Source organism: Neolamprologus multifasciatus, chromosome 10 (genome assembly GCF_963576455.1).
Source record: "Neolamprologus multifasciatus chromosome 10, fNeoMul1.2, whole genome shotgun sequence".
Classification (NCBI taxonomy): Eukaryota; Metazoa; Chordata; class Actinopteri; order Cichliformes; family Cichlidae; genus Neolamprologus; species Neolamprologus multifasciatus.
Window position 1 is genome coordinate 16,880,187 of NC_140448.1, and position 23,022 is coordinate 16,903,208.

Here is a 23,022-nt window from a genome sequence, read left to right on the forward strand (position 1 = left end):
CTTCTTACCTGTATCTTTTGCTCGTTTCTCCTTGTAGGAGTCATAATTAAATGTATTGAATTTTAATGATCACTCGGTTTTCATTTGTTTGGTTGCTATGGTGATGTGTAACGGGAGTCACGTGGGTGCTAGCAGCGACATTAAGAGGGCATTGTCAGTCTGTCTTTCACTGGTTTGATTTTGACAGAGAGGAGGGCTGGGTAGCCGTAGTTTTTGTTGACCGCAGCACAACGAGTTTCCCCTTGTTGCATTAGAGCCTGTGATGTTTTAAGAGTTTGAATCGCGAGCCGATCACATTGCTCTGTAAACTTTTCAAGCACTTTAATAAACAAGCAAGCAATTCCACCTCTCGCATTATTGCGTAAAGTTGAGAGGCAAATAGACAGGCTCAGTCCCCGGCCTCTTGCAACTGTGGAAGTCGCTACACTCCTCCTCTTCTTTTCTCATTTGAAGTTTAAAAACGGGTTGTGTGTGAGACTTTAGATCAACAAAATATAAAATATACATTTTAAATTGTTATTGATCCCTTTACCCCTGGTCCTAAAGTGTATATTTATTTTCTTACTCTTCTTATATATATTGTTTGTTTACTTGCACTGTTGTAACTGGAGCCTCGTCGTCTCGTCTCTCTATATACTGGACTGTATGTAGCGGAGATGACAATAAAGTTTACTTTGACTTCAGCAGCGAGCAGGCGCACCGAGGGCTCTCGCGCTCACTTTTGAGTATAGAATTTTGAAAAAACATCGGTGCAAATGATAAGTCTGTATCATAATGTCTGGTCTTTTCGTGTTTGTTGGTTTCTTTGTAATTTGTTTTATTTTGCGAGTTGGTAATTTTTGCTGCTCCAGCCAGCCAGAGCATCCCCCGCTGCCCCGCCCTTTCCTCCCTGTGCCGCAAGCAGCAGGCGCACCTCGCAAACGGAGGGCGCCCTTACTCCCAGCAAATGGGCGGTAGAAAACCAATGCCATTCCCAATATGCGCTGGCATGATGTCGGGGCAGCATGAGAACGAGCCGCGATGCCGCCCCCACCACGATGCCGCCCCGGGCAACCGCCCGTGTCGCCCGTATCTAAAACCGCTACTGGCTGTGTTTACATTAAAGCATTATGAAAGACTATAGGATAACAGAACACAGAATAACAACATACACAAGTGACAAATGGCAAATGACTTCTCTCCCAGCCACTTTGTCACAGTCGGATGCAGATGAAGTTCTTTTGGACTGTGCCGTGTTGTGTTGTGTCACGTCACATGTGTATTCATACCTCCAGAGTAAGTTGAACCTCAGTATTTGTCCAGCTCTTCCATATTTCTGATGACCAACACTTTGGCTTGTTCCAGTGTTCCATTGAGTTTAATGAATACTTTGCAGTTGGTGGTCCATGTATTTTGAATTTTTCCCTGTTTCTTCAAGTAACGTGCTTTCCTGGCAATGGCATTTCTTTTTATCAGATGTTCATTCATGAAGACATCGGATCCTTCCAGTTTCTTTCCTTGTTTTAACAGTGCTGTTTTGTGTTTTCTGTTTGCAAATCTCACAATGATGGCTGGTTTGTCACTGTCATTTTTTCGGGGTAGAGGGTGGCAAGCCTCAGTGTTGTTATAATCCACTTCCACACCTTTGGACCGTAGAAAGGTAACCACTTGATGCTCCGTGGAGTTGACATCTTCCTCTCCTGGCCCTCCTACATTGTCGGCGGCGACCGCCCGGGCGTATGACCGGGGTTTGATGCGAAGCCCAGTGATGATGACATCGTTCATCCGGGTATACTGCTCCAAATCCGCCACTCTGTTCTCCAGGTATGAGAACAGAGTTAAGGCTGCAGACCCTGAATTGGGATACAGCCAATCACACAGGGAGGAAACTCTGCTCAGTGCAAGACTCAAAAGGAAACTGTCAAAGTAAAACAGGAAATAAATGACCATAAATAAACGGATCATCCAGAAGAACAAGATGAAAGTGGGGCCCTCAGTATGATCTGACATGAATTTGTTCTGAACAAACCCTCAAAGCAAACATTTAGTAAATAATTGCACCAATGCATTTAACACTAAACTAAAGATTCACATAAAGTATCTTTAGTATCTGCTTTTTTTTTTTTGCATATTTTAATAGTCTTGGAATTTTCTTGGAGTTTCTCAGATTGTAGTTACAGAAATGCAAGTACATGACATTAAAATATCTTTTTAAAATGGGTTTTGTCAATTAAATTTGATGGTTAGGTGTACATAGGCCCTCCAGTCAAGCAATGATGTAATTAAAAACAAAACAGACTTCCTAATCTAAAACATTTTGCCCTAAATCTTGGTCCAGCAGACCTCTTAGGGTAAGCCCCCTTCCAGAGCTGTCACACACACGCCTAAGGGTGCAACCCTGCAAGTCCACTAGCAAAATTTGCCCACTTTGCTGGTGGCATTTCCTTCTTTAGTCTAGACTGTTCCTCCTGTCCAGGTTGAGGCAATAGACAGTTTTTTTTTTTTTTACACATAATGGATTTTTTTGCTTGAAATTGAATCATTTATAAGTGTGCTAAAAGTAACCCTTGCATAGCTACTAAACCACAATAATTTACGGTTTGTCATCTTCTAATTAAAAATTTATAGAAAAAAGATCACCTTACACTAACCCTAGAACTAACATAGAAACTCCAATATCAACAGAATTTTTACTTATGTCGAAATTTCATTTTGACATGTGATGAAGCATGCAAAAAAGCCAGACAAGAACTCTAGTTGTACATAAAAACAGCTCAGGAATGACCAAATCAAAAACAAAAAAACAAAAACAATTTCTAATGTTATCAGTGTTTTTGTAGACCTAATTGATTTTTTTTTTTTTTTTACCAGAAGTTTACTTTGTATCACTACTAAATCACAATGATTAACAGACAATTTGTTATCTTCTAATTAAAATTCTATAAATTCTGGACTTCTATAAATAAAATCTATGTTTGCATGTTAATAGATGTGAACTCATTAAAACATTTTTATGAGTTCTCCTATTGATGGAGCACTTCCTGAAGGCCTTATTCCAAACTATGTCCTTCAACATCAGCCAAGAGTATGACCTTTCCAGCTTCTTTCCCCTACAAAGCTATAAGGTTGACATATTGGTCAAAGAACAAGGTGGTAAATGGCCTTTTGTGTGTAGGTGACCCAGATCATCTTTCTGTTGCATCCAGTCCATCGTTGAATGATGTCGTGCCGTGAATGGTAAAGTTCATGTGTATGTACAGGTAGACCAACATTACAATATTATAATTTTCAGAAATTTTAAAGCTCAAAGCGCAAACATACTTTACATTAAAAACAGAAGAACTAAGAATATCAAACCACAACATTACTAATTCTGGTGTTTCATTGATTCATGCAATACCAGTCAAAATCGATGAATATGTCCAAATGTGTGACTTTCTTCTTTTTGCCAGTCTGAATTAGGCATTGCTTTTCTCCTTCCTAACAAACCAAAAAAAACTTTCTGTATCGAAGAGTTTCCAGTGGCAAATTTGAGCCTTTTTTAAAATGATCTTTACCAAGATGTTTGAGGGTTTTTTTTAGCATTTGCATGCACATCATTCTGAAATTATTCTATTATTTCTAGCTCTTTTTAATCCCAAGCATGTCACAGACTTGATAATTTGTTGTAATGTTAGTCTTTTTTTTTCTTAATACCATGTGTATGCAATATATACACATATATATGGGGGAAAGCTCTGCTCTAGAGCTGTCATACACCCAAGTGTGCAGCCTTGCCAATCAGCAAGTGAAATTTTTCCTCCTTTGCTGGTGGCATTTCCTTGTTTAGCCTGTGGCAATAACCCCATCTTAAGTTCAAGCGATCTGCTGTTACATGTAAACGTAATGGGGTTGTTTTGTTTTGTTTTTGTTAATAAAACCCATTTTAATCATTTTAGCAAGTGTGCTGTAACACCACAATAATGGTCAGACATAGCACCATCTTCCAATTAAAAATTCATAGAAAACTAAAAAAAAGGTCTGTTTTTACATGTTAATTTAGAATGGAAAAGAACTCATTGAAACATTTGTTAAAAGAGAACTCAGTTGTGTTTAGTTTTTATTGTTTTGGTCTTTAGCTATACAGAAATCTCAAAATAGCCAATAGAGAGGAGCAAGTGTGCTACAAGTAACTCTTTGCATTAAAACTAAACCACAGTAACTAATAGACATAGTGTGTCATCTTCCAAATGGAAAATATTTTAGCTTTGTTTAGTTTTTGCTTTTCTTCTTCTCCGGCAGCACAGAAATCTAACAAGAACCAAAATAGAATAGAACAGCACAGTGACCACTGACAGTAATATGAACAGTACATCTAAAGAGTAGTAAGAGTACCAGGGCATCTTATAAGCCTCTGTACGCAGGTGACGAGCCCCTTTGTGGCGCATCACATATTCTACCCAGAAGACGGCCTTCTCCATGGGCGTTATTGGCTGATCTCTGTGCAAACGTGACAGTCTTTGACTGTTCTGCCTGTAGCTCTCTTGATGGATCACTTCCTTAAGGCCTTGCTCAAAACTGTGGCCATTAACATCAGCTAGCCGAATGATCTTTCCAGCTCCTCTCTCCTGCAGTCGTAGAAGGTTGTCATACTGGTCGAAGAACAAGGGTATGCCGAGCACAGGGACCCCATAGTAAATGGCCTCCTGGACACCATTAGTTCCTCCATGAGCTACAAAGACTTTGGTCTGTGGATGACCCAGAAGATCTTTCTGTGGCATCCAGTCGACTATTAGCGTGTTGTTTCCCAGTGTAGAGGGTCGGTCTCCTTTATGCTTCCAGATCACCTGGTAAGAAAAAACAAAAAAAAAGATTTCCCCATTAGCCCTGAGACTTTACAAAACACTTAGCAAAACTACACAGAATTAACTTAGATGCAAATTCAGACTAAAATCTTAATGTTAATGAGTTTTAAGTAACTTTTCCAGGAGTTACATGATGGGATCACTGAAGTGTTATAATTTGCTGTTCCTTTTGATGTTGAGGCTGCTTACAGTGGTTAAAACGTCAAGACATCAAAAGCAAGCATGTTTACAACCTAATGCAAAAACAATATACGTCAAAGGAACTCTATGGGAGGGACACCTTACCTAATTCAAGTTACAGAAAAGAACCTCTTGTTAGTGTTTATTCTATTTTTGTCTTTTGGAGCATTTTTATGCTAAGTGTGACTCTCTATTTCTTTATTTGTACTAACAGTCTAACCAAGGTATCTGTCCTAAATTTTGCTTGTGTTATTTTTTTTTTTAAGTGTAACTCTAATTTTATTATATTGGTAGCCTGTACCAGCATTAAATATACTATCTTTTTTTGTGTAGACTCTTACAGACTATAAATTTAGCCTTCCTGACTAATAACATACCACTCCATCCTCTCATAAATTTACATACACTTCTGGCTCCAAAATGCTCTGCAATGCGAAACTGTGGTTTCTGAATGGCAATACACAAACAATGGCATCTTTCACAGTGTATCTATTGGCTGATATGGACAAATTAAAATACTATATGTTAACAATCCAAAACGCAGTAGTGGAAGTATGAATCTTTAACTTTTTGTTACCTTCTGGGGCATCTTGGCAAAGACACCGGCGATTTCCTCTGTAACCTCTTTGGGCAAAGCATTGATATAAGTTCCCATACTCATGATGATCACTCCATGTTGCCCGGCACTCTGAACAAACTCCTCCAGCTCTGCTGGCAGAGGCTGAGCTGGTTTGCACTGAAATCCTCCTATATAGACACCATTTGGCATAGTGGGGCGAGGGAACTCAAACACAAAATCTGACCTGAACAACCAAATGTCTGCTCCCTGTAGTAGTGAGATGACGTCACATCCACCCTCAATATACTTATCACACAGGTCATCATAGACTGGATCCACCAAAAATTTCTGCTGGAACAGTATAATGCTATAGAAAAGAATGTTCTTGATCCTCTGGATGAAATTCATTTTGTCTGTTAAGCCGGATCCTGCCACTGGGATATAGGAGAGTGGTGAGGGAGCTAACACAAAGTGGCCTTCTCCACTGGTGATCCAGCGTACGTTGAGCACTAAGGGAAGCTTGAGATATTTGGCTAGAATAAGCCCTGGGGCTAAAGCTGGATCAGTTAGAACCAGATCATACTGGGAATCTCTTAATCTTTTGACCATATTTTGATCATCAAAAATATTTTTCAAAGCATCATACCACAGTGAATGTGCAAAAGAAATTAAAGAAAAAAATTTCTTGGTAAGTATGAAGGCAGTCATCAATGATGCCCCCTCTCTTTCCACCTAAAAAATGGATGAGAAAAGTGAAAAAATAAAAAAAAATTCATAAATAACAGAGTATTTATATTCGGACTCATCACATACACTAATCACATACCTCCACCTGCTCCTGTAGACACCCACCAAAAAAAATGCTGAACATTTACAGTCATTTCAACTGTAATGGATGTGTATAGATCAGACTTTTCAGGGATGTACCAGCTGATAGACTGCCTGATCACAGTGAGGTTGTGTCCCCTAGCATGAAGTTCTTCAAGCAAGATTTTCATATTGATCCAGTGGCTGCCATCTATAGGAAACACCAGGATGTTTCCTCCATCGCAATGTGGTGTAAATGAAATGAGGAATAAACTGAGGAAAGCAAGCATCCCACAGACATGATGGGATGTCATGGCTCCTATAATATCAGAGAGAAATAATCACCTCAGTGATCTCATAAATTATATCAAGTATCCACAATGTAAAGAAAAAATATTTGCTCTTCAGCCAAATATGTAGAGCTATACATCACTTGCAAGCACTGGAATATTTACATGATCCTTTTAACCAAATAGACACCAACATTAAAGGACAGTGTTTTAGGAAATTCCTTACCTTGGGTTGAGAGATCCAACTGCTGTCTAGCCTGCCCACAGAAAGACTGTTCTTGAAATCTAGTCTAGTTTGCCTAACTCTCTGAATCTGAAGTTCAAACTCCAGATTCAGAGGTTCTTTCACTTGTCAATGAGTTACATGCATCACGAATAATTTTACATAACATAATAGAGGTGCTATGGATGTTCATTAAATTTTTCTAATTTTTTCATAATTTTATGACTTCATGTTATTTGTCACGTTTTTATTTGGTTCCTAATTAAATTCAATCTTTTCCTATTTTATTTTGTAATCATCTTTTTTTTTTGTTCAATCATCCAATTAGTTATTATAGTTATTTTACAGAGATCAGTTAAGTTAATAATAAAGTGTATCTTTCAGCTCAATGTAACATACATGTTTTATAACCCTTGATTTTGGTTCATGTGTAAACAGGCGGCTTCAGTGTTGGTAGCTGTAAATATTATTGACCTCCTGCCCACTTTCCCCTTTTTAGAAGAGTTCAGAGAGTAGAAGACAGGACCGCAGATTCACTGACTTGCACATTAATGAGTGCATGATAGAAAAAATAAGGCATTTGGTTGTTTTTTCTCAATTTCAGCACAAGTGTTATCTTTAATTTAGCATGTTAAAGGCAGTATCTGGTCAACCATTTCATACTTGTTTTCTGTTTCATTTATATAAATGAGTTATAAGTTTTTAGATATTTCTGATCTCTTTCATCATTATAGTGTCAACATAGCTCTGACCGGAGGTCACATAATAAAAAGCTAATGATAATGTTAGCCACACTAGTTGCACTGTGTAGTAACAGTAAACATTTTCCTGTTCTGATATTTTTAAAGAAAATCCCCATTATATTTCTCAGTTTTAATATGTGGTCTTATCAATAAATATGGGGTTTGAATAAATAACTTCCAGGTTATTTATTATCTACAAGTGTTGCAAAATTCCTTTTTAAGTTGTATTTCTTGTGTTTTCCTTATTCTAGTTATTGTTCTCATTTTCTTTCTTTCTCTTTTCCCCTGTTATCTGCCTGAGTTTACTAGGTGCAGGATCTAGTAGTGATGGGATTTCTGGCTCTTTTTAGAGATCCGGCTCTTTCGGCTCGGCTCACTAAAAAGAGCCGGCTCTTTCGGCTCTGAACCGGCTCTTCAGGTTGTTTTGTTGCTTTAATTATTTAATCATTAACAATAACATAAAATTATGCAGAAAAGGAATTACTAATGTAAAAAAAGTGGTTTTATTTATATATGTTTATATATGGCTCGTAGAGACAAAGCACGTACAAACTCTAAAGCATATACAAACTGCAAAAAGCACGTACAAACTCCAAAACACATTTCTAGCGTTTACTGAACTTCCAAAACAGAGCTACCCAGATCACTTAAATTACACAATTGAAAACATGTGTGTATTGTTTGTGTATTTATAGACAAGCACTCATATTTATTCAAATAATTAAAAAAAAAAAAAGTTCATTTACCTGTTACTACCACACACCAAATCCGGTTGTTGATACTTCCTGGCTTGTGTAGCCACTAGGTAACAAAAGCTCAACACTGCGCCCTAGAAACCTGGAGCACTTCTGTTTTCATTTGGACGTGTTTTGGACTTTGTACATGCTTCTGAGTTTTTACGCATTTTGGACTTTGTACGTGCTTCTGAGTTTTTACGTGTTTTGGAGTTTGTACGCGCTTCTGAGTTTTTACGTGTTTTGGAGTTTTTACGCGTTTTGGAGTTTGTACATGCTTAGGAGTTTGTACGTGTTTTGGAGTTTGTACGTGCTTTGTCTCTAAGGTCCACCATAAATATACTTTATTTATTCACTCCACATAAAATGTAATAAATAAATCATATAATACAAAAAACAACTATTTACATTTTAAACTTTTAACTATTTAAATTTTCAGCTTTTTCCTTTTAAACAAATTTAACGTGAAACAACACAAAACACTGCAAACCACAACACAATTAAATATAAATTAAAATATTAAAACAAAAAGAAGATGCACATTCTCTGTCATATGGGCCTGCATGATTTCTGAATCCTTTATCATCTGCAACTGAAAATAGCGGATGATTACTATACCTTTCTAATGTGACGTTGTTGTCCCTCGCTCTCGTTCTCTCTGGCTCTGTTGTAACTAACGCCCCTCCCCCCTCTGCCCAGCGCAAAGTACAGGCCGCGCATGCGGAGTTTAGCGGAAAAAAGGGCGAGAGAGAGGGTGAGAGAAAGAAAAAAAAAACAAAAAACCTCACGGCTCCCAATAAGGAGCCGGCTCGCGTCGTTCACTTTAAAGAGTCGGCTCTAAGAGCCATTTCGTTCGCGAACGACCCATCACTAGGATCTAGCTTGCGCTACTGAAGAGGAGGTGGCAGGAAGGGAGTGGCGTTTTTTAAGTGGAAGCTAATTTCAAATTCAGCATTTCTTTCAGTTCAATAAACATCAGCAAACACACAGTTTTGGCAGCTTGTCGTACATTTTGGTGACCAGAGAGGGGTAATCTAATTTTTTTTTTTTTAAGTAACGAGTAAAGTAAGGGATTGCTATTGCAAAAAAGTAAATAGATTACTGTTACTTTCCCGTAAGCACACTGCGTTACTGCGTTACTAAACCCTGATTTTGTTTGTGAGAGTGTTTCATGACAATGACGTACAAGCGTAGGACATCCTTGGCAGCAACAGACGTGTGCAGATCAACAATGGATAATATGAAATGAGGAAGAGAGTACGACCATGCAGCATTTAAAGCTTGGAAGTACTTACATTACTTTGAGTTTGATTCCGTAAAAAGTGACAAAAACATTAGCATCCGCTGTACACTCTGTGTGGGAATAAAACTTATTTCTACAGCGGAAAATTAAACTTCAAATCTGAGCAAGCACCTAGCACGCTGCCACGGGAATGTGAAATTCACAGAGAAACTCCTGGACCCCCCCCCCCCCCCCCCCCCCCCCCCACTGACATGACCGCTGCGAAACCAGGCAAACCTCCACCTGCCCCACTCCTGCTTTAAAGGTGAAAACAGATTTAAGAGCTACAGGACTAAGTGCTGCTGAATCGTGGGATTTAAAAAAAAAAAAAAAAATTCTGTGTTTTACTTGCATCTATCTGAAAGAGCGAGTGTAAACATACAAACTTATATTTTTTTGTATGCTGGAATATACAGAAAATAGGTTTAAATGTTAAACAAATTTCTTCAAGTCAAAGACTGTTGCATATAATTTAATTTTTGCTTGACGCAATGTGTATAAAGTTAAAGGATTAAAAAAGAAAACAATTTTTAAAAAGAGACTTTTTCATTTGATTCCATTTTATATGATGGATTATGCAAAAAAATATAATTGGGCTGAATGGTCTATTACTTTATTATGTATTCAGGTTATGTATCATGTTTTTCAAAAGTAACTAAGTAATAAAGTAACTAATTATTTTTGAAAATGTGTAATCAGTAAAGTAATGGGATTACTTTCTTCGGGAAGTCATCATTAACTATTTTCAAGTAACTTGACCAGCACTGGTGGTGATAGCTAAACATCCAGCTGCTGTATTTCACAGGGAGAGAAAAGAGTGCAAGTGTCTGTGAAGGTTCTCAGTCATCCAGGTCATCGTAGTCAAAGGAGCTTGCAAAGAAAAGCGTCTGGACTTCCTTAAGTTACTTGAAGATGTTTCACCTCTCATCCCAGAAGCTTCTTCAGTTCGAAGGTCAAATGGTAGGGAGTCCCAGACTGCCACCTCCAGTCCCAGACAGTCCCATCTGGGACTCTCCACCATTTGACCTTAGAACTGAAGAAGCTTCTCGGATGAGAGGTGAAACGTCTTCAAGCAACTTAAAGAAGTCCAGACGCTTTTCTTTGCAAGCTCCTTTGACAAAAGAGTGCAAGATTAACTTCACTCGGAGATGCTGAAAGATGTAGACAGACAGGACAGGAGAGGAAGAGGAGAGGTTAGATTTAAAGGTAAGGACTGCTCAGTGATAAACTTCAAATTAAAAGCTTGCGTGTAGTGTCATCACAAATGTTTAATCACATATTGTATTTGCAAATGATATGTCTAGATAAACTATGTACTATCATTTTACTAACTTACTATTTTACTAACTTTGTGTTATTCAAATGTTGCAAATATTGGGTAGTTTTGTGCAGGATAAACAGGTTAGTTTGCATTCATGTGTTGAATTCACAGTAAATCTCTGTGTTGGACTGTTGCACAGTGTCTGTGGTGCCCATGGACAGAGTTAGGTTACATCAAGTGTAGAAGAGATTCATTTGATTTAAGATGATGCTTGGATTCATTCACTGAATTCCAATTTCATACTCTAGTATAAAGACAGTATAACAGTGTAGTGTCAGTATAGAAGATGGACATCACCCATGATAGGTTATCAATGTGTGTACAGATACAGCCACTCAAAATTGCCACTTTCAGCCAGAGGTCAGCCAACTGTCAGCTTACAGTCAGCCAGTGAGAGTCCACCCTTCAGGTGTATATCTACTTTCCACTATAAACATGCCCAGTGTTGGGAAGGTTACTTTTAAAACGTGTTCCATTACAGATTACAGAATACATGCCCCAAAATGTATTTTGGTAACATATTCCGTTACGTTACTCAATGAGAGTAACGTATTCTGAATACTTTGTATTGCTTAATATATTACTATGTTTTTTACAACTACATGAATGTACTATTGCTGTGTGATATATTACTATTACTGAAGGCTACTCGCCATACCAATACCAACTAGATTTTTAAAATCTTAATATAAAATGAGTAACAGTAGGGTGGACATTAGGTAATGCTGCACTTTTTGCAGAGATCTCGTATAGGAAACTATTTCTGTATCAGTGATATGTTTTCTTTTTGTCTGTGTTCAGAACTGCACATGATTATTTGCAGCTAGCAGGTTGTAATGCAGCCTTCAGTAATAGTAATAAATCCCACAGCAAAAGTAGATCGAAGATACTGAAGTGGCACATAACCCAGGTAGCTACCACAACTAAAACAAGGTAGCTGCAGGAGGCTAACATTAGTTTTTTAAAAAGAACTTACTTCCAGCTGAGAGCAGCTTGTTTACTGGCAGAGTTTGCCCATCCATTTGTTCTTTAAATGTAAAGTAGTCTCCAAATTTCCAAGTAAGAAATGCATTCCTGCCCGTGCACTGCTGGCCCAGGGTCCACTGTGTAACTGACTTCACCAACATTAACAAGACGCTTACATTAGAGCAGCGGTCTCAAATTTAATTGAGCTGTGGGCCACTGCTGGCACTGTCATCTCACTGTAGGGCCACTGTAGTGTTCAAGTAGTATAAAAGAAAAGACCAAACAAACAAGAAAACACCCACCAAAATGTATTGTTTTATTTGTTTGTTTGTGTTTTTAATTTCAAATAATGTATAACTAGACAAAACTGCAAACTCTTAAATTAAGCTTTTCATTGAAGTACCAAATAAACAAATTGTTACTCTCTTTTGGCCAGACATGTGACAGCACTTCTGCTATAATTTTGTTTGTATTTAACAAAATAAAAATGCAGCTGTAAGTGTACACATTACCCATATGGAAAAGATATATAAATCTTATAAAGTTTGTATCTGTCTTGTGTGAAACTCATATGAAAAGGATACAAGACTGAAAACAGATATAAGATCCCTTGAAAAATTATATAAATGAAACTTGATTGTTTTGGATACTTATTAAAACAATATATGAAAATAATGAGAAAGTGGCCGCTTCCATGAGTAAATCATATAAGCCTTATATGATTCACTATATGAAGCAGGCCACATTTTATGCAAGTCTTTTATAAGTTTTTACTATTTCTTTTCCATATGGGTAGTTTATGACTGCTAGTAAAAAAAAAAAAAAAATTGTTTTTACTCTCTTGATACCTCAGAGAGGTCCACGGCGCCAAATCATAGTAAAGGGATCTCTGGCGAATACGTAGAGTTTTGTGTCGGGCTCGTAGCTGAAAACTAGCTTCACTGTCTGGGTCAACTTTGCTAGCAAGAGACAGAGAGAGGCGTTGAAAGGCTGCTCCAACAGAACTTTATTGATTTGGCAGTCTTCTACCACCAATGACCCCGTTGTTTCCGGGTGAGCGTTTTAGCCTTTGAGCACGGCTTTTTATTTGACCCTGGAAAGCCTGGATTTTATTGTTTTTCTGTGATAGACTCTCCTGGGGACCTGACTCACCAGCCTAATGTAGCCCTCGCTGCCCCCTGCATGTACTACTGTTTGGCCTGTCACCACATCAAATATCTGCCTTCTCAAGCTGCCGATGGTGTGCACAGTGCCAGGTAGGTAATCACAGCTACTTTTCTGGCACTGGGCTGTAATTCGTGGCTGTGGCATGCTGGCTAACGTGGTTTTAACATGGCTGTGTGAACAAATGGAGAAACTATGATTCCTCTTTTAACTATACGCCTGATATGCCTACCATTGCTCAGCTTTATTATTGGACTATGCAGTGTTTTTATAGCCGTATCAAAGGCTCGTACCTTTATGCAAATGACGGAATGCACTACTCAAAATTGGAACTGCTACATCTTAACACAAGGACTCGGCTACCTCCCCAAACTTATGCGCGCTGTGTTGCTTTGGGGATAGCTCGCCATCCATGCTACATTCACCGGGGCTGCCGTCATAATCTGCATGTATATAATCTTCCTGTGGGAAACTGACTTTCTCACCAAATACCATCTATCTGGACAGCTTCCCGTCGTCTCTCAACTAGACTGGACGGGAAAAACAGAGGTGCCAACACCACCAATTTTCAGCATCTGGAATTTGTACCATCTGGTGCTGTCACACATTCAGTCTCGAATTCCTCACCACTTAAATTGGCATTAATCAATGCAAGGTCCGTGGTGAACAAACTTTCATAACCTGTTTGTCTCTCATGGCTTAGACTTTCTTTTTATTACAGAACCTTGGCTACCCACTGATGATCTAGCTGCTTTTGTGGAATTGAGTCCTGAAAACTGTAACTTCCTTAACACATCGTGGAGGCGGCTTGGCAACAGTTTTCAGAGATCACTTTAAATGCAGAAGTGACTACACTAGTTTTGAACTGCAACTGTTTATGCTGGATCTGTCCTCTCCTGTACTCTGTGCTCTAGTTTATAAGCCTCCTCGCCTTAACAAAGACTTCATTCAGGAATTTTCTGATTTTCTATCTGTGACACTGCCAACCACTGAAAGGCTTCTAATCCTTGGTGACTTAAATATCCATATGTGTTGCCCCTCCAAACCTTTGGTTAGGGAATTTTCACAACTCTTGGACTCATTTATCCTGACCCAGTCTGTCAACGGCCCTACACATAAGCAGGGCCACACTCTTGAGCTCATCTTGTCATCTGGGCTCTCAGTGATCTGCGTTGAGGTGATTGATGTGTGTCCATCTGATCATAATTTCATTTTGTTTAATATTCCCACTGCTCACTCATCCTCCAAACAAACCCAGGCCCCCTCTCTTATACGTCTCATAACACCTAAAACTGCTCCCCAATTCTCAGCTGCCTTCGCTGCATCTCCTTTAGCCACCTTTGATGAACGTTCTCCTCATTGCAATAATCCTGATGAGCTTCTTGCATATTTTAATTGTGCTTGTACCAACATAATGGACTCAGTTGCTCCTCTAAAATGTAGATGGCAAAAATTTAAAACTCAGCCTTGGCTAAATAAGGTCACTCGTGTCGTCAGGCAGGAATGCAGGAAAGCAGAACAAAAATCGAAGAAAGATCAGCTCCACGTTTCTTACCAAGTGTTTAGAGATTGTTTAAATAACTATGAGCACACCATCAAGCTAGAAAGAGCAAACTATTTATCGAAGATCATTACTAAGAATTCTGGTAATCCTAAAGTTCTATTCAACACAGTCAACTCCGTCCTGCATCCCACCACTTCAGCCATATCTGAGGCTGCCTCACACACATCTGAAGAGTTTCAAAAGTTCTTTACTGAAAAAAAATTGATAATATCAGATGTGGCGATATAGAAATTCTTTTATTTCTGCCATATAATCTGCATCATTATAACTGCATCGATAACATTCTTTACAGCATTATTCCATCTAATAATATTTCTCACAGTATTGATATTGCATTAAAGTTGTTTATTGAAGATGTCCATTTGAGGATCCTTCCATTATGTTAACTTTTATTACAAGTACGGTTAGAAGTATTTCATACACATTGCATATTTGTGCTTATTTCGAGTTGATGTTCGGTTCATTAAGGGTCTTAAGCTTCACTGGCGTGACTGTCCAGGTGATACATGCTGAGGGAAACTAGAACATAGAAGGATAACTGCAATGCATGCTTACAATACATATAACACATATAATCTAGGAATGTGTCAGGCCTGAGGCTTTAACTCATTTGGTGTCTTACTATATTTTACTCTACTTGGCAACAGATGACCAGAGTCTATAATTAGCCCCAGAGGTCCTGAGGGCTTGAAGTTTATTACCTTGTATGGAAGATGTTATAGAAAAGAGAAGTTCTATGTCTGCTTATAGCTATTAAAGATGTACAAGATGTACGATTAACTGTGACTAATGTCTGGAACCTATTTTAATCTGTAATTGACGCCATGGGGGGGCGTGTACCCCACTGCTTTATAAGTATCCACAACATGTATTTTTGTCAGAAGACATATGCTGATGTTTTCTCCGGGCTGTTAATAAACTCATCGTTTGATTGCACTTTTCTGGGGCCTCCGTGGTTTGTCTCACTGCTCTACATTGATCGATTTCGCGACACAGAGCAGCTGCTCCCATCCCAAGACCCTTCTGAACCACCTACATGTTGATTCTTTTTCTCCAAATTTAAACCAGTTTCATTATCCCATCTTACTGATACAATAATGCACATGAAACCAACTACATGCCCCTTGGATGTGTTACCTACACCATTTCTCAGATGTGCTGAAGACAGTCGGCCCTAACATCCTCGCTATTGTAAATGGCAGTATCTCAAATAGAACTGTTCCTCGTTTGTTTAAACAAGCTGTTGTCCAGCTGCTTCTAAAAAAAAAACAGGTTTGGATCCGTCAGTTCTTGTCAATTTTAGACCAATCTCTAAGCTGCCATTTTTGTCTAACGTTCTCGAGAAAGTTGTCCTCCACCAATTATCCTCATTCTTAGATATACATAATATTCTGGATAAATATCCTTCTGGTTTCAGAGCCTGCCACAGCACAGAGTCTGCTCTACTGAAGGTGTTCAATGATGTGCTTTTAGCTGCTGACTATGGAAAAAGTACAGTTTTAATTCTTTTAGACCTGAGTGTAGCATTTGACACTGTCGACCACACAATCCTATTAAACCATCTAAAGACGTGTCGGCATTCAAGGCTCTGCTCTAAAATGTTTTGCCTCTCAACTGGAGAGCAGAGCATATTCTGTGATGCTGGGTAACAAATACTCTTCCCCAGCTACACTCACTTGTGGAATACCTCAGGGCTTTATTCTGGACCCTGTCTTATTCTCTTATACATGCTCCCATTAGGCTCCATTTTTCAGAAACACCAGATCTCCTATCACTCTTATGCAGATGATACACAGTTGCCAATAGTACACTGCAGAAAGTCTCAGAGAGTCTTAGCGACATACATTGCTGGATGTCTCTGAACTTTCTCAAACTAAATCACGACAAAACCGACATTATATTTTTCAGCAAGCAGGACTCTATATTCCATCCATCCATCCATCCATCTTCATCCGCTTTATCCGGGGCCGGGTCGCGGGGGCAGCAGCCTAAGCAAAGAGGCCCAGACCTCCCTCTCCCCAGCCACCTCCTCCAGCTCATCCGGGGGAACACCAAGGCGTTCCCAGGCCAGCCGAGAGATATAATCTCTCCAGCGTGTCCTGGGTCTGCCCCGGGGCCTCCTCCCGGTGGGACATGCCTGGAACACCTCACCCAGGAGGCGCCCAGGGGGCATCCTTACCAGATGCCCAAACCACCTCAGCTGGCTCCTTTCGATGTGGAGAAGCAGCGGCTCTACTCTGAGCCCCTCCCGGATGGCCGAACTTCTCACCCTATCTCTAAGGGAGATGCCAGCCACCCTTCGGAGGAAGCTCATTTCCGCCGCTTGTATCCGCGATCTCGTCCTTTCGGTCACTACCCACAGCTCGTGGCCATAGGTGAGGGTAGGGGCGTAGATCGACCGGTAAATTGAGAGCTTCGCTTTTACACTCAGCTCCCTCTTCACCACGACGGACCGGTGCAGCATCTGCATTACTGCAGCTGCAGCCCCAATCCGTCTGTCGACCTCCGGCTCCCTTCTCCCATCACTCGCGAACAAGACCCCGAGATACTTGAACTCCTCCACTTGGGGCAGGACCTCATCCCCGACCCGGAGTGGGCACTCCACCCTTTTCCGGCTGAGAACCATGGCCTCAGATTTGGAGGTGCTGATCCTCATTCCCGCTGCTTCACACTCGGCTGCGAACTGCTCCAGTGCGAGCTGGAGGCCCTCACCCGATGAAGCCAACAGAACCACATCATCCGCAAAAATCAGAGATGAGATCCTGAGGCCACCAAAGCGAAAGCCCTCCGCCACTTGGCTGCGCCTAGAAATCCTGTCCATAAAAATTATGAACAGAACCGGTGACAAAGGGCAGCCCTGGCGGAGCCCATCACCCACCGGGAACGAGTCCGACTTATTGCCGGCAATGCGAACCAAGCTCTTGCAACGGTTGTATAGGGATCGAATGGCCCGTAGCAATGGGCCAGACACCCCATACTCCCGCAACACTCTATAGAGATTGAAAATGTGACGTCATTCAGGGGTAAAACCGCAAAGAATTCTGGGAACTCGTGGCAAGAGGTACTAGCGCACGCAGGCTTTCAATTGAAATCAGTTATACAGTGATAAAAAGAAACACAAAAAATGTCAAGAAGCTGTTGTATTATTAACTGCAATAGCTGCATGACAGCCACGGGAAGCCGACGGGTAAAGAGATCGGTTGTTATTGGATTACGTCGTTGAAGAGAAATTGTTCGAGCCATGTTTCCGAAGAAACAAAGAGGCGACGGGTGGCCTGGATTGCAGCCATTCAGACCAAATATAACGCCCCAGAACACTCCAGCTCACGTTAGTCTGCTCCAAGCATTTCCACAAAGGTCAGTGTTTTGTAGTAGTTAATACGTCATTTTTCATAACATAATTGGTGATATAGGTTACAGGCAAGTCTGGCGCTGAACAGAAATTGTTGCGCTATGCTCCTTTGTTTATTGTGCATAAATAGTGAATTGTCCTGACACAATATTGTGTTTCGCTTCTGTTATTACCATGGTACATTGACAAAAACATATAATTTTATTCACAGGGTAAAACTGTTTTTTTGTATCACTAATTGCCCAGTACGATTACAGCATACAATATTATTGTCACTGCTACATTTCTGTGATGAACCAGAAATTATTTCCACTACTAATTAATTACCGTTGAGCTCAAAGGTCCTATTAATAAACAGTTAACGAATGTGTATTTATGAAGACGATTTGTGAAACTGGTAAACTTATTATACGTACGATGGTCTTTCGTTCTACGCGGTGCATTTCAAGGTCCGTCGGTAAACAGTACCTGGGCTTGTTGCAGTGACCTGAAGTTACTAAACTTCATGAGTGTATGCACTCACTCCAAGAACCGTATAATTATAAATATGAGCGTGGTGAAAGTTGGGCAGCACGTATTTTGTCCACTCTGTGTGCTCGTGAGGGTCTAACTCTTTCACTCCTTTGATTTTTTTCCTCGTATCTTTTCTTTGACTTTTCATCAAGTCTGTCTTTGTACGGACGGGCATTGTTCTCCTTCGTTTTGTACATAACTTTTTTGGGGGGCAAAGAAAAACCAAGAATTTATTGGAACCGGAGAATGAACGTTTTGCGGTGCTGCAAATGCTTGCATTTGATGCGGTACTTGGATTGTTTTGCCACGAGTTCCCGGCATGCAATGCGCAAAAGTCACGTGGTCTGTCAATCTCTATTAGTCTTATAAGAAACAATTTAGGCCCATTATCAGCTAATGTACATCACCATGTAAAAAATCTTGGTTTCATTTTTGATTCTACCCTCAAGCTGGACAAGCAAATAAATTCAGTTGTTCGCGCAGGAACATTTCTTAACTATCCTGTCATCTAAAGACCTGGAACTGTTATCCATGCTTTCATATTATCACGTCTTGACTCTTGTAACTCTCTCTACTTAGGCATCTGTCAGTCAAGCCTGTCCCGCCTGCAACTTGTTCAAAATGCAGCCGCAAGGGTCCTGACGGGTACCAGAAAGAGAGAGAGTATTACTCCGATACTCGCATCTCTACATTGGCTGCCAGTTAAATTGATTTTAAGGTTTTATTATTTGTTTTTAAAGCTCTCCATGGTTTGGCTCCAGGTTACATTTCAGATTTCTGCGCTCCTCCAGTCAGATGCTGTTATTAGTTCCACGCTCCCAGTTCAAATCTGGAGGTGACAGGGTTTTCTCCATTGCCGCCACGAAACTCTGGAACAGTCTTCGCCCTTTCATAAAATCCTCTTCATCCTTGGAAGTCTTCAAATCAAATCTGAAGACCTACCTATTTTCCAAGGCTTTCGGATCTCTTTGACACCTCTTTTATTCTGTTTTAACTATTCTGGTCTTTTATCTCATTGGATGATGTTTGCATGTGTATACATGTATATATGTATTTTATGTTCACGTATGAGTGCTTGTGTGTGAATGTGTACATTTTTGTATATGTATGTGCATATTTGCATGTACACATATACTTTTTACAAACATAAATGGATGTCTTACAATGTTTCTATAATGTTTTCATTTTATCTATTTTAATTCTTTTTATTATATTATCCCTCTGTTCAGCACTTTGGCCGACACTTGATGTGTTTTTAATGTGCTATATAAATAAAGATGACTTGACTTGCCTTGACTTGAGTTATTGTTTTGGAGGAAAACACAAACACAATGTACAGTCGAGTCTTAATAGCTTACGACTGGGCTCACCAGGCACTCTTTTTGGCTGCAGTGGTTATTATTATATTTACATGCTTCCAGCTCCCGTTTCTGGTTGGTGACAACTCATACTTTTCGACTCTCCTTTTTCTTCCTCCCTCCCTCACAGACACATAACGGGTATGGCAGTCCATTGTCCCTGCACCACCGACTACACCGCCCATTAGGCTACATTCTTTAGGGCTATGCCTGTAACACTCTGCTCATATTATCTTTATATTAAATAATTTTTTGAATAATAATTTTTTTAAATATTTCTTCACGTCATTATGGGAGCCGCAAGTAGGGGTGACATGGGCCACAAAATTGAGACCCAGGCATTAGAGCCTCTTAATGTGTGCTTTGTTTGGGTTTCCACCTGCGTGGAATTACCAAAAATAGAGAGCGGATAGCCTCCCAATAAGGAGCCGGCTCCCATCGTTCACTTCAAAGAGCCGGCTCTAAGGGCAGTCTAGTTCATGACCGACCCATCACTAGTGACAAGGGAATCTGCTGTGATCCTAATAATGACCGTCTGTGCTCTCTTAACTATCTCTTACTGCAGCAATTTATCAGAGCTGTACAGCGTGTGGAAGAGTAAAAAAGATACAGGTGGTTCACAGCGGGTAATTTACTGCATTTTAAAATGATACAATCCAAACATTATCAGTACAACTACTGTTGACATAATATATTTAACAAATTGTGTTTCATTAAAGAGTTTGTATTCATCATCAGGATTCTTTCCCATAAATGTTACATAGTTTATACTCTACATTTGGGTTGAGGGGTCATGTGATTATGATGAAACTTTCATTGCACAATCCCAAAAACGATATAGAAAATGTATAAAATAGGTATCAGCTGCTAATAAACTCCCGATTGCAAAATCGTATTCTGTGGGGACAGAGAGCGCTGTTTGCATAGTCGCTCATTAAGACAAGGTTCAACACTGATAATTGTTAATTCTCTTGTACCTGTCAGCACATGGAGTTTTTCCACCTATAACTAAATAAATACTGCAGGTTGGAGACTTATTTGCGGGACATGTACCAGTTGCTGGATTTGGAGTGTCCCTTTTACAGCACTAAATATTTGAACCAGAGTATGTCCAGCCAACGGCCTGGAAGGTGGCCGGACAGGACGAGGACGCGCAGGCCGGACAGGAGGAGGGGAGGCAGGGCCAGATGGTGCAGAGGCCTCCGGTGTAGACAAAGCGGAACCAGCCCGTGCAAAGGCCTCAGGCAGAGACGAAGCAGGACCAGATGGCAGCATGGCAACCGCAGGCGACGAAACAGGAGGTGGCACTGCAGGCAATGGCGTGGGAGCCGAAGATGGAGGAGCCGGTGGTGGCGCTGCAGGCGACGGCGTGGGAGCCGCAGATGGTGGCGCTGCAGGCGACGGCGTGGGAGCCGCCGAGGGTGGCGCTGCAGGCGACGCCGTGCGGGCGGGTGGGCCCCTCGGACTTTCCAGCAGGACCAGGTGGCTGGACAGGCCCCTCGGGCCCTCCAGCGGAGACGGAAGACAGCTGGAACAGAACCCCAGAACCCCCAGTAGGAACAGATGGCTGGACAGGCCCCTGGGTCCCTCCAGCAGAGACAAACAAAGGCTGGTGCGGTTCTCCAGAACCCCCAGCGGGAACAGACGGCTGGACCATCTGGGCCCTCGGTGGCAGAACAGATGACTGATGACTGAGGAGAGGAGTGGTGGTGACGAGGGCGCTGTTTCTTTCAGGATGAGGGAAGAGGAACCGGTGGAGAAATGGAGACCTCCTCCTGATCCTCCGACCACATAGCCGCCAGGAAAAAGGCAGGCGAACGAACACTGTGCTCAGTCCCACAAACATAGCCCGTAGGCTGTCGGACTGGGATATGCGGTCCAGCAATTTAACCAGCCTTTCCATCTCAGCGTCTGACTCCGAAGTGAAAAGGCTTGCGGGGTCCATGTTCTGGTCACGATCTTCTGTTATGAAACAGCTGTGTGCAGGCAGGAAAAGGACCCAAAGTGCAGACACTCGAAGACATAAGGTGAACTTAAATACAGCTTTAATGCTGAACTCCAAAAAAGTAACAAAACTGAGACGCCAAGGTAAACTTACACAGACAGAACACACAGCAAGATAAGGGTAGATCGCGACCAGTGTTGGTCAACTTACTTGAAAAAAGTAATCAGTAACTAATTACTGATTACCTCCCCAAAAAAGTAATCCCGTTACTTTACTGATTAGTTATTTTCAAAAGTAATTAATTACTTAGTTACTTTTTAAAAACACGATTAACAACCTGAATAGGTGATAAAGCGATAGATCTTTCAGCCCAATTCTACTTTTTCTACATAATCCATCATACAAAATGTAATCAAATGGAAAAGTCCCTTTTTAAAACTTGTTTTATTAGTTTTAATCTTTTAACTTTATGCATCAAGCAAAAATTTAATTATATGCGCCATTCTCTGACTTGAATAAATTAGTTTAACATTTAAACTTATTTTCTGCACATTCCAGCACATAAAATATTTTTTTTGTGTGTGTGTGTGTGTGTGTTAACACTCACTCTTTCAAATAGATGCAAGTAAAACACAGCAGAAAATAAATAAAGTCAAAGACTAGCGGTCCTTTTGCTCTATTTTCACCTGTAAAGCAGGAGTAGGGTAGGCGGAGGTTTACCGTGGTGCAGGTGTGCTGCCAACACGTTCTCACTCCCAAACTGTAACATTTTACGCTAGGTGACAAATCGTCAACATATTACGTTTTCGGCTACCCACCACGTTCCTAAATGACGAAAAATGAGGAAATATGAGAACCGTATGGACTCAATCTACACATGTTCGCTCTTTTTCTTCAAATCACTTAGAAACACGCTATTTAACATCATTAAAGTCCTGGTTAAGATCAGGAAAAAGGTTATGGTTAGGGCTAGGGATGAGTTTAGGTTTAGGGCTGGAATACAGGGCTGGAACGTCTATTACCGCGGGAGCGTCATTGCTCTGGATTTCGGCCATAACCCGCCGCGTACCTTAAGAACGCCGAAGGTCTCCTTTTGCGTTCCTCAGGAACGCCCCGGGACGTGACAAAACGTCGGCATGTTACGCCTCGGAAGTGAGAACAGGCTGGTGCCGCAGCGGTCAGTGGAAGAATCTGCGAG

At 40.6% G+C, this 23,022-nt stretch overlaps 1 long non-coding RNA gene and 1 pseudogene across 2 annotated transcripts in view; one reads left to right on the plus strand and one right to left on the minus strand.

Moving 5' to 3' along the window:
* The window catches only part of LOC146509953 (uncharacterized), a 119,613-nt gene that overhangs the window by 61,032 nt on the left and 35,559 nt on the right, over window positions 1-23,022 (plus strand). The gene's annotated exons all lie outside the window — the stretch shown is intronic.
* Window positions 3,230-7,015, minus strand: LOC146509961 (UDP-glucuronosyltransferase 2C1-like; annotated as a pseudogene). Its single transcript, XR_014876418.1, has 4 exons — window positions 6,886-7,015; window positions 6,389-6,688; window positions 5,581-6,294; window positions 3,230-4,805 (listed from the first exon to the last, which is right to left on the minus strand). The product of XR_014876418.1 is annotated as a UDP-glucuronosyltransferase 2C1-like (transcript).